Here is a 15,257-nt window from a genome sequence, read left to right as displayed (position 1 = left end):
GGATAAAAGAGTTGGTACGAAGTATCTTCCACACCGTATTGAATGGAAGGGGGGTTCGAATATCATCACGTCACTCGTCAGAGAGAGCTGCGACCGTTGCGGCTGTTTTTGTCTTTCGTTGACGTCATGATGGGTCGGAGCGCACAGCGGATGTGTGACCCTCACGGCGAACCAAAGATATCTGCAGGTGCGTCGTGTGTCGGCAGCTTTTGTTGTCTTTTGCGACGTTTCTTTCAATTGTTCCTTCCAGAGCGCTCCATGGAATCCAGCACATCTCTCCCCGTCGCTATGGCCGTCTTTTTTACTGCGCACGATATTCCTTCGCCATCGGCCAAATTCCGCGCCAAGCGCTTCAACGTTCACTTGGCGATTGGTTTTATTTCTTGCCAGATGGGAACGATAAACTTGGATATGTTGCTCAACACACCGCCCCCCCCCCCCCCCCCCGTTGGAAAAGGGGCCCCGTGTACACGGGAATAATTTTGGTGGAATTACGGTACATATTTGAAATGCAACGTTATATTGGTTCTACCTTTGAACCGCAGCGGTAAACGTCTTCCCGTTTCGTCCGTGAGAACAATCATCACTGAGGGAATTTCGAATTGGGACAGGTTAAAATAATCAATGTTATCTAACGTGTAGGTGACGAGGTGCTGGTCTCTCTCGTAATAAAAGGGCAGTATTTTTAATATTTTTTTTCCCGCTCCTCACGTACGTGGGTTCCACGATATCCGTGTAGACGATTATCTTGTGAAACGGGGGTTCAAAGAGTACCTCGACGGAGCTCAGGGCATCCTTCTTCGTGAACACGGTTGCGCGATTCAAAGCCCAAAAGCACGGCCAGGTACTCGGAAAGTCTTAAGGAGGTGGTGCCCTCGGAAAGCCAAATTTTTCATTTCTGTTCGCTTCCGTCGAAGCTGAAGCGCGCGCGTTCGCCTACGCGCTGGTTAATCGCATCCAGGAGTGCATGGGGTGTAGCATAATTGCTGGGAGGCAGATGTACTTGAAAAGATCGAGGGATTTTCGTCTTGATCGTGAATGAAAATTGGCGCCCTACGGGGAGAGAGACGCGTAGAGTTTCTCCGTGTCCCTCGACGGGTGTGAGCTGTAGCAGCTTTACAAAAGGTTCCGGTACGTGCAACCCCTTCGGCGTTTTCACAAAGTAGACGTTATCCGCGAATTCTTGCGAGGCGTCCAGCTTGTGCGCCTAGAAATACTTGTTGAGTCTGTTACGTAGGGACGTGGTTTCCGTTCAATTCAAAGTGACGTCGCCAAAAGCAACGGACGCGGCGGGCTCCAATAAGATGGAGGTGGATTCGCGTTCGCTCAATTTGGGAGGCTTCACCGCACGACCTGCTTCGCGCGATGCTAGCGAGGCGTCGAGCGCCTGTGCGAGCCGAGGGTCCAATTCCATGGCCTTCACGTCCACGGGTAAGACGAAGTCGTATCGCGAGTTATTGTGCACGAAAGAAACGTTAAATTCTGTAAGGGCTTTTCCCAAATCCCTCTTGAGATCCGGGGTGACGCAAAAAGTTCTCCCGGCTTCGACCGTGTCCTCGAAAGAAACCTCGATTTTCGCATCTTGCCTTTCGTATCCGATATTTAAAAAAATCGTTGCGTATGCTGAGATCCATCAGACCGACTTTACAGAGATTCGAGAGCTGTCGAAAGCTACCGTGAAGGCGTTTAGTTTATTCGAGGGAAACGTATCCATACTGGCGTTCGACAGGTAGTGGACGTAGATGTCTGACGTCATTTCCCAATCTTGACCACGTCGCTGCTCGGAACCCAACTGTCGTGTTCTTTGTCGTAACCGAACCAGCGAACCAAGGAGAAGCTATGACCGTTCACTTTCTTCTTTCTCAGCACTTTTGTTACTGGCCAAGGCTGATTGGCGTCTCGGGTTACGACAAGTAGCTCCTCAGGGTAGAAAGATCCATCCACTTCCTTACCCCGGTAATCTTCCAGAGGTGTCTCTCAGTCGGGAAATGGTGAAAATCTGAGGCGACCAACTCCCTCCCGGGCTCTTTTGAAAACCTTTTCTGTGTAGTAGAACGCTCACTTTATCCCCACATTGAGCTTCTTTTTCACGTAGGGTATGACGGGCTTCCCATTTATCTTATTGAACAGCTCCAATACGTTTTCGTGCGTTACTTCGGACAGGCTGATGCCCAACGTCCTGTGTTTGGTGTTGTTGTAGTCGCGCACGATCTTGGGAAGCGCGGAAACGAAGTGGTATTTTCCGGTTACTCTAAAATAGCGGAATATTCTGTCGCATAAAGTGCGTATGACACGTTCTGCCTGCGATGCCTTGATTGAAGGTGGAATACATGTGGACCTTCTTTCGTGCCAGGTACTCCTTGACGGTCTTGTTGTAGAATTCCCCTCCTCTGTCGCAAAAGATACATGTAGGCGCGTTACCTCCCCTAAAAGTCTTATCATGGCCATTTTCATTTCGGCGGGGCGTTTCGTCTATAGTGGGAGGGTGCGCAGAAAACGGGAGAAGGAATCGATCGCCACGAGAATGTAGCGGTAGCCACCATTGAACCTCTTGTATTTTGAAAAGTCAGCGAGATCTATTTGCTACACGTTGTTGATCTTGAGCACGATGATGCGTCTCCTATTAAACTTTCTTCTCACCGGATGGTGTAGCGTGTAGGCGTCCAGCTTTCTGAGAACGGCAAGAGCCTTGTTTTTGCTCATGTGATGCGCTTTTCTATAGCGGTCCACTCCCCCAAACCACCCTCTGGTTTCTCATATCCCTCCATAAGTCGTCCACGCAATGCAGGCTTGCTGCTGGTGCTGTTGAGGTTCGCGATATTTGGGCAGAGAAATCAGGCGCAATAGTTTCGAGACTTTGGGGAACCAGGAAGGTTTCTTTCCCGTCTTACATTGCAACAAATAATTGACGAGTTCCTAAACGGAGGAGTGCCTGGTGGGCTTGCCCGACACGGAGACACAACCCTCGCGATCCTAAGAAATAACCTTATTTAATTCCGAGACGACCCTTTCCGCTTTCTCTTCGTCCACCTCTGGAGAGAGGAGCGAATAGTTAAAGTCACTTCTAGCGTCGGACGGCTTGTTTTTATTGTCGTAGGGTCGAATCCGTACTGCTTGAGTATGCGATACAGTGCTTGCACTATGAGTTTCACTTTGACGACGTCACTCTCCTTCGAGGAAAAAATGTTTCGGATAAAGGTGGTCACTTCAATACTCTTGGCCATTGGCGAAGAGGTTCAACATGGCGGAAAGCAGGAGAGACACGACCAAAGAAAGAACGCCCTGCCCTCGCTGCTGAGACAGATAGCTCTTCAAACGTTGTGGATTCTTGTCAATCTTTTTGTAGGCTAGGCGACGTAAGAAGCGTTTGTGCTTCTTCAAATGTGTGAACGTGTCTGGAGCTAGAGCCACCTTTCCGTTCAATACATTGAGACAAATTTCGGAGAGGTGTTTCATGTCGGACGAAGAAGAACGTCTCAAGACGTCTCGACGGCGCGAAGGGGGTAGTAGAGAGCACTTTGAGTAAAGTAAGGTGAGGGCAGAGACTCATTTCGGAGCATAGATATATTGACATTCTCCCGGAAAGATATTGCTACACAACCTGTGATCCTTGTGCGTATAGTTGTCAAGATCCACAAGTAAATAAGTGTGTCGTGTCGTCCCTCCTCTGTCCCTTTCTCGGGTTCCAAATTTTTTCACCATGTACCAGCTGGCCTGCACCCTTGCCCTTTTGACATCGGTTGTTTATATGCATCCAGAAAATACTCTTTTTCTGCCAACTAGCTGTTGCCCGAAATGTTCCATCTGGTGGACGCTGCACACTGTGCGCCACAGAAGACGTAACTGGCGTTGTAGGATATAGTTCTAAAATGGCTACTGTTAAAAAAGATGTTATGAACGAGTAAGAAGATCGACGCGTTTGCATGGTGAGAACCGCGAATGAAAAGATTGGTCACCTCCTTCAAGGAATCAGCTTCAGTCATGTGATCATCGACGACGATGAGCGTAGCGCGCGTCGTGGTTCACTCTCGTGGGAAATTTTATAGAGTCCCCAAATTTGTCCTGCATGCTCGGCGAAGCATATTTCTGCACGTAGAATATTTGTGACGGAGGCTTGTGCACGACGTCGTACAGGTCCCTCAGCACGTTCGCAACGAACGTAGATTTGCCGTACATGGAAGGGCCACTTAAAGGGAGACTCCGGGAGAAATCGAAACTATCGTAGTAAATGTGCATATGAGTCCCAAATATGGTTTAGAAATTAGAAGCAAAGTTGGTTTGACGGTCGGAGACGTATTAGTTGCAATAAAAGCCGAAAATTGTATACCGAAACCGAAACTCCAGACGGCTTCCTCTCCGGCCTCCCGTACCCTGTGTGACGTCACCGGTAGTCTCCCGCGGGCCGCAGGCTGCCGTGTGCATCAGTTTCGGGTACGCGCGCGTTATAGCTTCTCGGTGGAACATGGATAACGAATCATCTGCTTCCTCCATTTCTTCATCTGAGTGTGACTACAGTTCAGACGAAGAAATTCATTTCAACGAACAAAATATGCTGCATAGACGATGAGGAATCGCCGTTCATGACTGATCCCATGCCAAGCCAACGAGGCCGCAGCGAGGAAAGCGAAAGCAATTGTGATCGTGTGGATGCTAGTCTATGGTGAGTAACAGCGTATATGTTTCTGCTATATCAGTACGGTTTGACATTTCTTTTGTTGCGGGCGACGTTAATAAAACTGAAACTATAGTGTATAGTGTGAGGGTTCGTGAATTCGTACGAACAATGCACGATACTTGGTACGACTGCACGCTGCGATCCTAGCCCATCCACCAGTGCAGTCTTTCAGCCGAGACACACACACACATTAACAAGCGCACAGTGGCATGCTGACTGCACGTGGGGAGTGCTTCCGCCAAGATTTTGAATTCGGTGTATTTTGGAAGTTCATTGCATAACCAGACAGCGGCACCGTTCGGGCGATTGTGTGAGTTGATGCTCTGCAGCATACATGCTTGCTTAGCAAGTAATGCTTAGCAGTATGATGTGCGTTTTTACTGTTATTCTTTATGATATGCATTTTGCAAAAGTTTACTTCAAGAATATTTTGCAAGCTACAAGGACATATATGTGACGAAGGAGACAACAGACGAGAGAGTCACGCGAAGAATACGGGTTTATTCTGTTGCACTCAGCAAGCAACTACACTTCCCATATCCGTTCTTGGGGTCCCCAAGCAGTTTGTGACCCTGTCCCCCTTTGGGGTTAGATGGGGTGCAGGAGGGGCCTCCCAGTCCAGCACAACTGGAAGGGAGCCTCGGGCGTTACACATGTAATTAACATTTATTTGGCAGTGCTCACAAACTTGCTTGCAGAAATGGGACACACGGTAACAGACTATCAATTCAGTGGGCAAAACTTTTATGAAATATTCACACAAACAATTGTACATATGTTACACATGTTATTGCCTAGGATTGCATAGATATTATATTTTGTAGAAAGCTTTACAACACAACCAATAAGTCACTCAGTAAGCATATGTACTGTTTTTGCATGCACTGCATTTTTAGGTGCTCATGTGGCCGCTGCCGTCCAATGGAAGACGATGAGAACCTGTGCTGCCAAGAAATAGATGAGGTTTCAGCCGTGTGTGATGAAGAAGTGATTGAATGCATCACAGAACATGAGTTGTTCTCCATGCTTTGTCTGCATAGAAAGCAGCTCGAAATGCGCTCACGAGTGCTGAGGGCAGACTGCCCTATCTATATGGAGAGATGTGGAGACGACGATAGCAGCATTGACTACATGCATCGGTATGTAGGGTTTGCAGTTATTTAGCATGATGCATGGGAACTATGAGAGAGTAATGTAGAGAAGTACCAATATGTATAGGTATTTTATTTTTGTCCATGCAGTGTCCTCCGGTTTACAGCGTACAGGGAATTTGTGTACTGCATTTGGGGTGGCCTCGGTAAGGGCAACAGACGCCGAATTCCAGGCTGTGCCCTAAGGCGGATACGAGAAGCCTTCCCCTCAACTGCATACACCCACTTTGCTTGGGTATAGAGGTATGCATCACATCAGTGTATCACATTGAGGTTTAGGCTGTGCATCTGCATTTGTCTATCCAAATGTCGTCCCACGTGGAGCAAAGTTTTGCAACATTTGTTAACATTGTTATAATATTGCCAAAAGTGGGCCAATGTTACTATCCATTTCACGTTATTCTCGCAATGTGACAGCTTAATATTTCTCTAGTGTTGCTAGGGAACAGTGTTTCAATGTTCCTCAGTCACCTTCGAGCAACATTACTCATTCGTACCCTATCGTAGCACAATATTTTGCAAGACCGTTGTGGAACCGTTAGCGCAAATATTGTGCGAACCCGGATAACGTCCCATTGAAAATTTTTTCCAGTAACGATGCTGGATAAGATTTCCGTAGCATTGAGACAGCGTCACAACCATATTCCGTCAATGCAAATAAAATATGGAAGCAACGCTTGCGTTATGCCTCTCCAACATAGAGACGGTGTTAAAGCCATATTTCTCCAACACAGATACAATGTGCACGCAACATGTGTGTTGTATTTCTGCAACATTGAGACTGTATTACAGCCGCATAAGTTCAGTGCAAATGCAATATGAAGGCAATATTTGTCTTCTGTTTCTGCAATACAGAGACAGCGTTACACCAAATACGATGTGGAGGCAACATCTGCGTTGTATTTCTGCAACATTTAGACAGTGTTACAGCAATGTCTCTTGGAACCAAAATACAACATTTCGGGAAACAAATTCATACTGTCTTTTGAGAGGGGTTCTTGTGCACTCCTCGCAGTTAATATATCCTATGTAGCACAAGCCTGACTTCAAAACATGGTACCTGACAGGAAGGGATGTTAGGAATGTTGATTGGTATGCTTGACTCATTGTAGATACATATGTTAATTGCAAGGATGCATCATTGTCCCTGTTACAAATATTTTACACCTCGCTATACTTAAAAGTATCCAAACAGTGTGTGTTTAAGTATATGCTTGATCTGGTGATATGCTCAAGCGGTCCCCCCCAATGAAGTCTACCCCCATAGGTCGCTCTCCTGCTCGATGACAATACAGATCTCCAAAATCTGGCTTCACACGCATCGAAAAATGAAAATGTGTACACATGCTGCATGAATGTTGTTGCAGTGGAGTTCAAACATTAGCACCACATCTTGCTACAATCGAACACAACATAAGCACAATAAACAAACACTCTTGACCTTCGCACACCAGAGTCTGATCATAATATAGCCAACCCAGAAACTCTAGTACAAACAATTAAATATCCCTAGTAGCACACATTGTTGCCGTGACATTGAAGCAATATTGCACTAGAGAGGAAAGTTTTGCAACACTCGTTAACATTATTGTAATATTACCAAAACATTTGGTACCAAAATATTGGCCCACAAAAGTGGGCCAATGTTACTATCCACTTTACGATGCTCCTGCAACGTGCAATGTGGAAGCAACATTTGCGTTCTATTTTTTTAGCATTTAGATAGCATTACAGCAATGCTCCTTGGAAAAGAAATACGAGGGGGGACCCAAAAGAAACCGGGGAGATTACTTTGAAGGTGTTTGAAATTAGAGCATGCAACAATAAAAACACAATTTTTTAGAAAATAATTCCGGTTTCTTTTGGGTCTCCCCTCGTAGTACAACAAACCGAGAACAGGGGCCTGGTCTGATTGTCCGTCCCATTGACATACATGCATTTCCCGTTTTTCACCATGCTGTAGCAGGCCAGCAAATCACAATACGGTCCTAAATTTTCATTCATAGGTGCATACTGGAATATAGATGTGAACGCAGCAAAAATTGTAAAAAGGAGATAAGTCAACTTATCCCCTTATTGCATACAGAGGTTCAATTGACGAAGTACACCTACACGAACTCTACACTACAGATGTACTGCTCCCTTGGAAGGCAATCACCACCCAGACAAACAAGCAGGCCAGCAGGTGAATGTGACCATACCAGCATGCCATGCAATGTAATAGCAGTTTTCCCACAGGGGCCTTTGCACATGAAGCACCATGAAAAGTCCACGAAGTTTCACCCATGTATGCCAATTTTTTTATATGGTCCCTAGAAAACAAGGTCCTTCGCACACACACTAGAACTCTGCAGTACACTTTGACAATGAGATTACCCAGGTTCCTTTCTAACCGAATTCCACTGCAAGGCCCTCACACTGGACTGAAACAAAGTTTTTGAACAGGGTGTCTACCAAGCAACCTGGAAAACCAGAAGTTATGAGGGAATTCGGATATGACTGGAAAAGTCAGGGGATTTCCAGAAGGCATCTGAAATCAGAGAAAGTCTAAAACAAGAGCTGTGACGATGCACGACAAATTGCGATTGCCAACCAATGGTTGAGCAACCACGCTGCTGCAACGTTGCCGCAAGTAGCAAACCGTCAGTACGACAAGCTCAAGGCAGAAAAGTAGGGCAACCGAGTAGTGATCTCTTTTATGAGGGATCTGCACTAAAATATAGCAGCAGCCATGACGCTCCCACTTGTTTTTGGTCAGGATATTTGCTTGCAATAGTCAGTGAAAATAGGGAAAAGTCAGTAAACTTCAAGGCTCCAATTCAGTAGACACCCTGTTGAACAACAAAAATATTCTGACATGGGTCAAATGACCCATCTGTAACACCCATTAACATGTCATCCCTAACCCTTTAAATACCATGCCAGTGGAAAGGCTGGGAGGGAAGCCCAAGTAGAACAGCCTCTGCTCGAAATCTCCCAGACTCTTCCCTTAGCATCTCCTCGCTGGTTTGCTTGAGCTTCTGCATTTCCAAGGCTGCTGAAGAGTAATTTTGCATCTTGTAATATCCGTTACACTGCTGGCAAAAATAAATATACTGAAAAGAAATGTATGACCTATAATACCTAATCCTTTAGGCTGACTCAAACGAGGAGCAGTCTGCGTCTGTGCTGAACCTTGAACGATGTGCCTTGGCAGCATCTTCTAGACTTGGTTTTTCACCATATGAGCTGCAGAGTGTTGGCATAGAAACTCGAGGGTTGGACCTTTCAGCAGCGTCATAGGATGGCCACTTTTCCAGGCACCTCACGACATGGTCAAACAGGTTATCAACATAACCTAGGGAGAAATATTAAAATGATGATTACTTTGAATTAGAAAGTCCAATAAATTATGTGGATACGTTTGCATCTCACAAATTGACTAACCATATGATGTTGCTTCTTTCAAGGGAACAACGACCCACTGCTTCCTTGGCTTACATGGCTTGAGACGGCACTTGTTGCTCCCATCATCATTCTGCAGCACTACCCGGTCGGAGTTGTAGTTGTAGTGCAAGGCAGTGATTTGTGTCCTTTGAAGATTATGTGGTATAAGAGACTGTTGTATTACTCATAATATATTATAAGAAATAAACAATAACACTTTGAATTATTACCTTGCTTTCATGCCTTCAAATGAGTAACTCCGTGATTTTGGCGCAAAATTGATCCGCAGTCCGTGGAATGCTTCCAAGCCGAACGTTTGCTCTCGTGGTGAAAGCCTAGGGATGTCAGCGAGAAGACTCTTCGCCATAATGATGTCGTGGAGTTTCCTGAATGTGTCTGAACCTGAAAGAAAAAGTTAACACACACAAAGTTCTACACAACGCACATGATGAATGGCTGACGAGAACACATATGCTTGCAAAACACACTTCATTGGTTATAAAACAAATAGTATGAAGAATTTTGGCGTGGCAATGTACCAGACAGCCCATACCACAAACATTTTATGATTGTGCGTACCACAAAATGTACACTGATTGCGGTATGCTGGGTGTTTCAGTTAAATCCCCGGGCTAAATAATTCGCGAACGGGTGCACCAATCCACGAACTTTCTTTTTTACAAGTATCTGTCCGATACCACCTACAAGCTGCACACCGTGTGAATGAGTGGGAGGCGCTCATTATTAAAATAAAAATGCAAATGAGTTTCGTCAAAAAGCGTATCTTCTAAAGCAGGGCGCTGTCGGCATTAAAATGTGTACTACCCCTTTTGGGACCTTCAGTGGACACCTTTTAGAGAAAAATCTGCCACCGAAGCGGGTCATTTGTTGCAGTAATTAATTGGTTTCGGTTTACGTATTTTTGTCGCGGCTGGTCGCGGCGAAGCGCAAAAGGAAGTATTTCATTGGTGTAATTCATTGGTGTAATTCATTAATGTAAGGACGTAATTTATTGATGGATAAGGGAGTGAAAGAGCGTCCTTTTGGGCTGCGCCGCGACCAGCCGCGACAAAAATACGTAAACCGAAACCAATTAATTACTGCAACAAATGACCCGCTTCGGTGGCAGATTTTTCTCTAAAAGGTGTCCATTGACGCTCTCAAAAGGGGTAGTACCCATTTTAATGCCGACAGCGTCCTGCTTCAGAAGTTACGCTTTTTTACGAAACTCATTTGCATTTTTATTTTAATAATGAGCGCCTCCCACTCATTCACACGGTGTGCAGCTTGTAGGTGGTATCGGACAGATACTTGTAAAAAAGAAAGTTCGTGGATTGGTGCACCCGTTCGCGAATTATTTAGCCCGGGGATTTAACTGAAACACCCGGTATGTTATGTGTATGAAAAGACTATTGGAGACCCTTCGCAAGAATGGCTCATCTCAAGTGCAAGAGGAAAGCATATATACGAAGCATATGAAGTAGATAGTATAACAGTGAACCAGGGAGTTACCTTCACGCAGCCACAGTCTGTCCCCGATATCACCATGGTAGCACACCGGATGAAGAGGATTAGGGTGGGTGTGAACATTCACAACATGACGGATGACGGACACCCATTTTGCGAGCAGCTCTTCTCCACTGTCCCCACTTGTTCGTGCACACAAGTACAGGTGTCTAACAATGCTCTCACACCAGAGGGCCACATCTCGATGGTGCCTTGATTTTGCTACTGCCAGCATTTTCTTCTTTATACCTAAAATTTTCGAATTATGTTGTACTGTACCAAACCATATCTGTCAAGAAACACTAATGTAGAGATAAATCCCTACCCTTTGCCACGTGCCAGACGTCGAAACGATGACGAATATTGGTGTGCTTTGATTTCAAGAAAGCCTTGACACCAGTGTGTCTGTCAGTGACAAGCAGGTCCGTGGACAGTTCATGTTCATCAAGAAATGCCAAGGCCTGCTCAAGTCCTTTCTTTTCCATGTTGTTGCTGTAGACAACCTGTGGAGACTGGAACGTATGTTTTTATATTAGTAGAGTTTCTCTCCCTCTAGTGATTACACAAGAGACCAAATCACATTTTTGTCAGTTATGTGGTTATTTCCACATACCATGATCAATTCAAAGTGTAATATCTTGTTGACGGATGTCTCCAGTAGAGTGTATGTCCCCATGAGCGCGTTGTGGCCTGGAGAGTCACACCGAGCATCTCCAGCTAACATTAGTTTTCTGCCCCTCACCCTCTGGATGAGTGCCTGTTGCTCAGAGAGCCACGCCTAAAAGAAATGTATTTTCATTAGCATGCAGAAATAACGCAAATACGCTGAAAAGGAAGTATATTTATTTATTTTGGATGATACGTTTAGGGCGCTGCAAGGGCATTACCTATCGCAATGGGACACAAGTATACATCAATAAGTACTTAGACAGGAAATGTCATACAGGACGAGCAGATAATAAATTTCACAATGTTACGAAGGATACCACAATGGACAAAATATACTGCAAGTGTTATCCGAAATAACGAGATCTGGACACACCGGAAATATAAGTGGCACTCAATGACTATCTGCTTTAGAGTGATTATGAGCTAACAGAAATTATAGTGTAGATATCCGAGGCTGCAGTTGGCACTCAGTAAGATATGGGAGATTTGGAGAGAACAAGACATTTTGGAAGTAATGCATAGACCAAGATATTTATGGGAGCCAACATGTTGGAGAGCATGGGGACCCATGTGATAAGAGTGTAAGCGGATTTGGGATCGTGTAAAGGATATTCTGCTACATTTGTCAGTATTTACTGCTAACCATTTGTCTCACCATGGGTTGATTTTCTTGAAGCCAGATTGGAGAGTTGTAAGGACCAGTTTATGGATAATACATTCATCAGCAGAAACCCTAATGTCACCTCATTATTCACCTCATTAGTTGCAGGGAAAAGGTAGCAGTGCTGCATTCTGTAGTACTGTGTCTTCTTGATGCTCGCCAGGTGTAGGAAGTCAAACATGCGGAGCACTTTTGTTGGACAGCACCCGGCAAATAAAATGGCAGCACACATTAGGACATTCCCTACTGGCTTAGCACCCAAAAGCGGCTGGCTATGCCACACTCTTGTGTGTTCGTTTTTGCATGTGACACTTGCACGCAGCAAGGATCCCTTGCAGCTGAGGCTGACTTTTCTTTGGTCTGTCAGGCACGTTGGGCAGATGCGGTGCAGGTCAAGGAGGTTAGATTCTGCAACCATGTAAAAGTTCTCCCTCAGGCCTTTGGAGTCAGGTACGCTTTCAAACCTGAAATTAGGACATCATAAGTATAAGGCTTCAATATAGCTGGCATGATTTTCACTGTCACCAGTACATTACAATAATGTCTCTATTATAATGTGAATGGGATCATTCTCGTAATTAGTAATGTAACTCGCTCGATGCAAAAATGTTTATCGAACAACACTCAATGGCCAAAGCACATCTACCTCAAGCTTAGATCAACATTCAACTTTTTTTTTCCTTTTTTTAACTGGTCACCTCACTAGAAGTTGCTCCCTTATCTCCACTACAAAGGTGGTTGTGTTTGAGGATATGTTCTGCACTGGGAACATATCCTTCTCAGCTTGTTTCCAGCTTATGTTAACATGCAAGATTTCATTTGAATCAAGCAACAAATGCTCTCACTCCCTAGTACAGACAAGTCAGTGTACCTGTTCTCATCATCCTCATCTTCTGCACTGCAGCTTGGCTGCTCATCAGTGTCGGCATTGGGAGGCCTGGAGAAATATGCATTACAAGGGTTACAAGGAAATTCTTAATAAGCAGCTTGTATATGGGCTGATGGATCTCCATATCACAAATATGTGAAGCAGAGAGAGTAAACACAAACACATGGGTAAACAATGCATAGTGTTGCAACACCTAAACTGTATTCAAATGATAAGAATAACAGAAGATATACTTTATTGTTTGAACCATTTGTCAATGAATCTTGCAAATGAAATATGTTATTGTCTACAATGCTTAAATTCCTGAACTGTACTCTAAATACTCTACTTTAAAGTGCTCTGTTTTGACCACAATGTTCCCTTTTGATTATATAGACTGGGTGAGGCATTGACTCTATTGCGGCTAGTGAACTTGTTGCGAAGTGTGGAAATGAGGTTAAACTGGAAAGGGTTCAGCAACATAAATTTAGTTGACTTAGCATGCTAATTCTGAATAGCTTTTTAGAAATGATGCAGAAGTGGGTGGGAAGGCTAACGGAATTGAAACACTGGAACCATGTCACATGTGTCTGTTCCTTCGTGTGTACTTCAGCATATAAATGATTACTTCCTTGTACCCAACCTGAATGACATGTGCATCTGTGTAACTGCAGTGCACAAAGCAAACGAGTAGTGCACTTACAGTTCCAGCAGATCAGGTTCCTCAAGTGGGGCCTCAAGCGGGGCTTCAAAATATGACGACTCCAATGTCCTATGAAAATTCCATAATGAGGAAATACCATTAGTACCATACCTACCCATGTACAAATGTGACATTGAAAAGTACCATACCCATCTGTCTGGTTTGGAACGTAGCTAGCATCATTAGGATCCAACATCCTGCACAAAATCAGTGTACAGTCAATATACGTACACTTATGCATTCAGAAATGGGCTGCATGAACACAGAAAATACAATCCGGTATAAGTGTACATAGACCTACTCTGCCATGCTGTCTTCATCATCAGAATGGGGACCATCATCCATGGGGACATCATCCATGGGGACATCATTCATGGGGACATCATTCATGGGGACAACATCATGGATGACGGGACCATCAGGAGGGAGGATGGGACCATCAAAAACTGGAGTTGAAGTGCGTCGCACGTCGTCATAGAATAGAACTGGCTCTGTCTGACAAGATGCGTCACTGAGCTGAGGAGGCGGTCGTGTTTGCACGATGACTTGTGGAACTAATCAAGAAAAGTAAATTTGCAGATAGTATCCCTATCCATATTCCTATGAAAAGCAAAGAAATCTTACCACTGTTCTCCAAAGTTTGTGTTCCATGCTCCGTGTATGTTGGCCTGACTGGGCTGGGTAACACAGGTGACACTACCTGAGTAGCAGGTGGGGACAACGGTGCTGTCTCCACATCGCCACCAGTGTCACAAATGACTCCACCGATATCTGCGAAATACGTTCAGTGTATTTCGTGATAGCGAAGCCAATAGCGAATACAATGCAATTAAGTGAACACGAAACGTAACAGCATCAAGAACACTCATTCACAGTGTTCTTCCAACTGCAAACTTATGCTGCACTCACCACATTCGGCACTGAAGTGATCTTCCGCATCCGTGTTTGCAGGCACTGTGGGTGTGCTCAGCTCGTACGCACTGAGTGCTTCGTCGACAAGCTGCACACAAAATTAGCAAATTTTAGTTTGTGAACACACATTACAAATTAACCTCACCTCTTTCCGCCTTTGCTCGTCGTACGATGCACGCGCAGGTAGTTCCATATGCCTTCCGAAAATCGTGGGCACGGCGCCGGGCACGAGAGATCGCCGTTTGTTGCTGCAGCCCATATTGAACATGAGTTCGGTCGAGGGATCGAACATATTGGGACTGAAGTGTTTGGAGCAAAGTCTGCTGTGAGTTGTCGGATGCCAACTCCTCGTTTTCGGCGGAATAGCGGCCACCCACTGACGAAAACAATCACTGTCTTTCGGAAAGTGAAAGAACGAAACATCGGGCGTCGTCGGGTGCTTGCTTTTGCAGCCTTTAGCGCAACACATTGTCCCAACCATTCCGCTCGGTGAACGTCTTTCCTCTGCCACTGACGGCACAGGAATTTATAATGAAAAATATCACGCAAAGTACTCGCCAACGATAGAACAGAACGAAGCAGAAGAAACAGAAAAGCGCGCGCTCGAGAAGACTACCGGTGACGTGAAGCACAGTGTTGCTAGACTGCCGTTCCATGGAAAAATCGCCGAATCACTGGATGGAAAA

At 45.0% G+C, this 15,257-nt stretch overlaps 1 long non-coding RNA gene across 1 annotated transcript; it reads left to right on the top strand.

Annotated features, from left to right (window-relative positions):
- The first annotated feature begins 5,622 nt into the window (after positions 1-5,622).
- Positions 5,623-9,481, top strand: LOC135401420 (uncharacterized). The gene is made up of 3 exons (XR_010424812.1): positions 5,623-5,814; positions 5,917-6,069; positions 9,276-9,481. It is a non-coding gene; the product is annotated as an uncharacterized LOC135401420 (long non-coding RNA).
- The last annotated feature ends 5,776 nt before the right edge of the window (positions 9,482-15,257 follow it).

Source organism: Ornithodoros turicata, chromosome 1 (assembly GCF_037126465.1).
Source record: "Ornithodoros turicata isolate Travis chromosome 1, ASM3712646v1, whole genome shotgun sequence".
NCBI classification, from domain to species: domain Eukaryota; kingdom Metazoa; phylum Arthropoda; class Arachnida; order Ixodida; family Argasidae; genus Ornithodoros; species Ornithodoros turicata.
The sequence above is the reverse complement of the archived record's forward strand: the minus strand, read 5'-3'. Positions and strand labels throughout refer to the sequence as shown.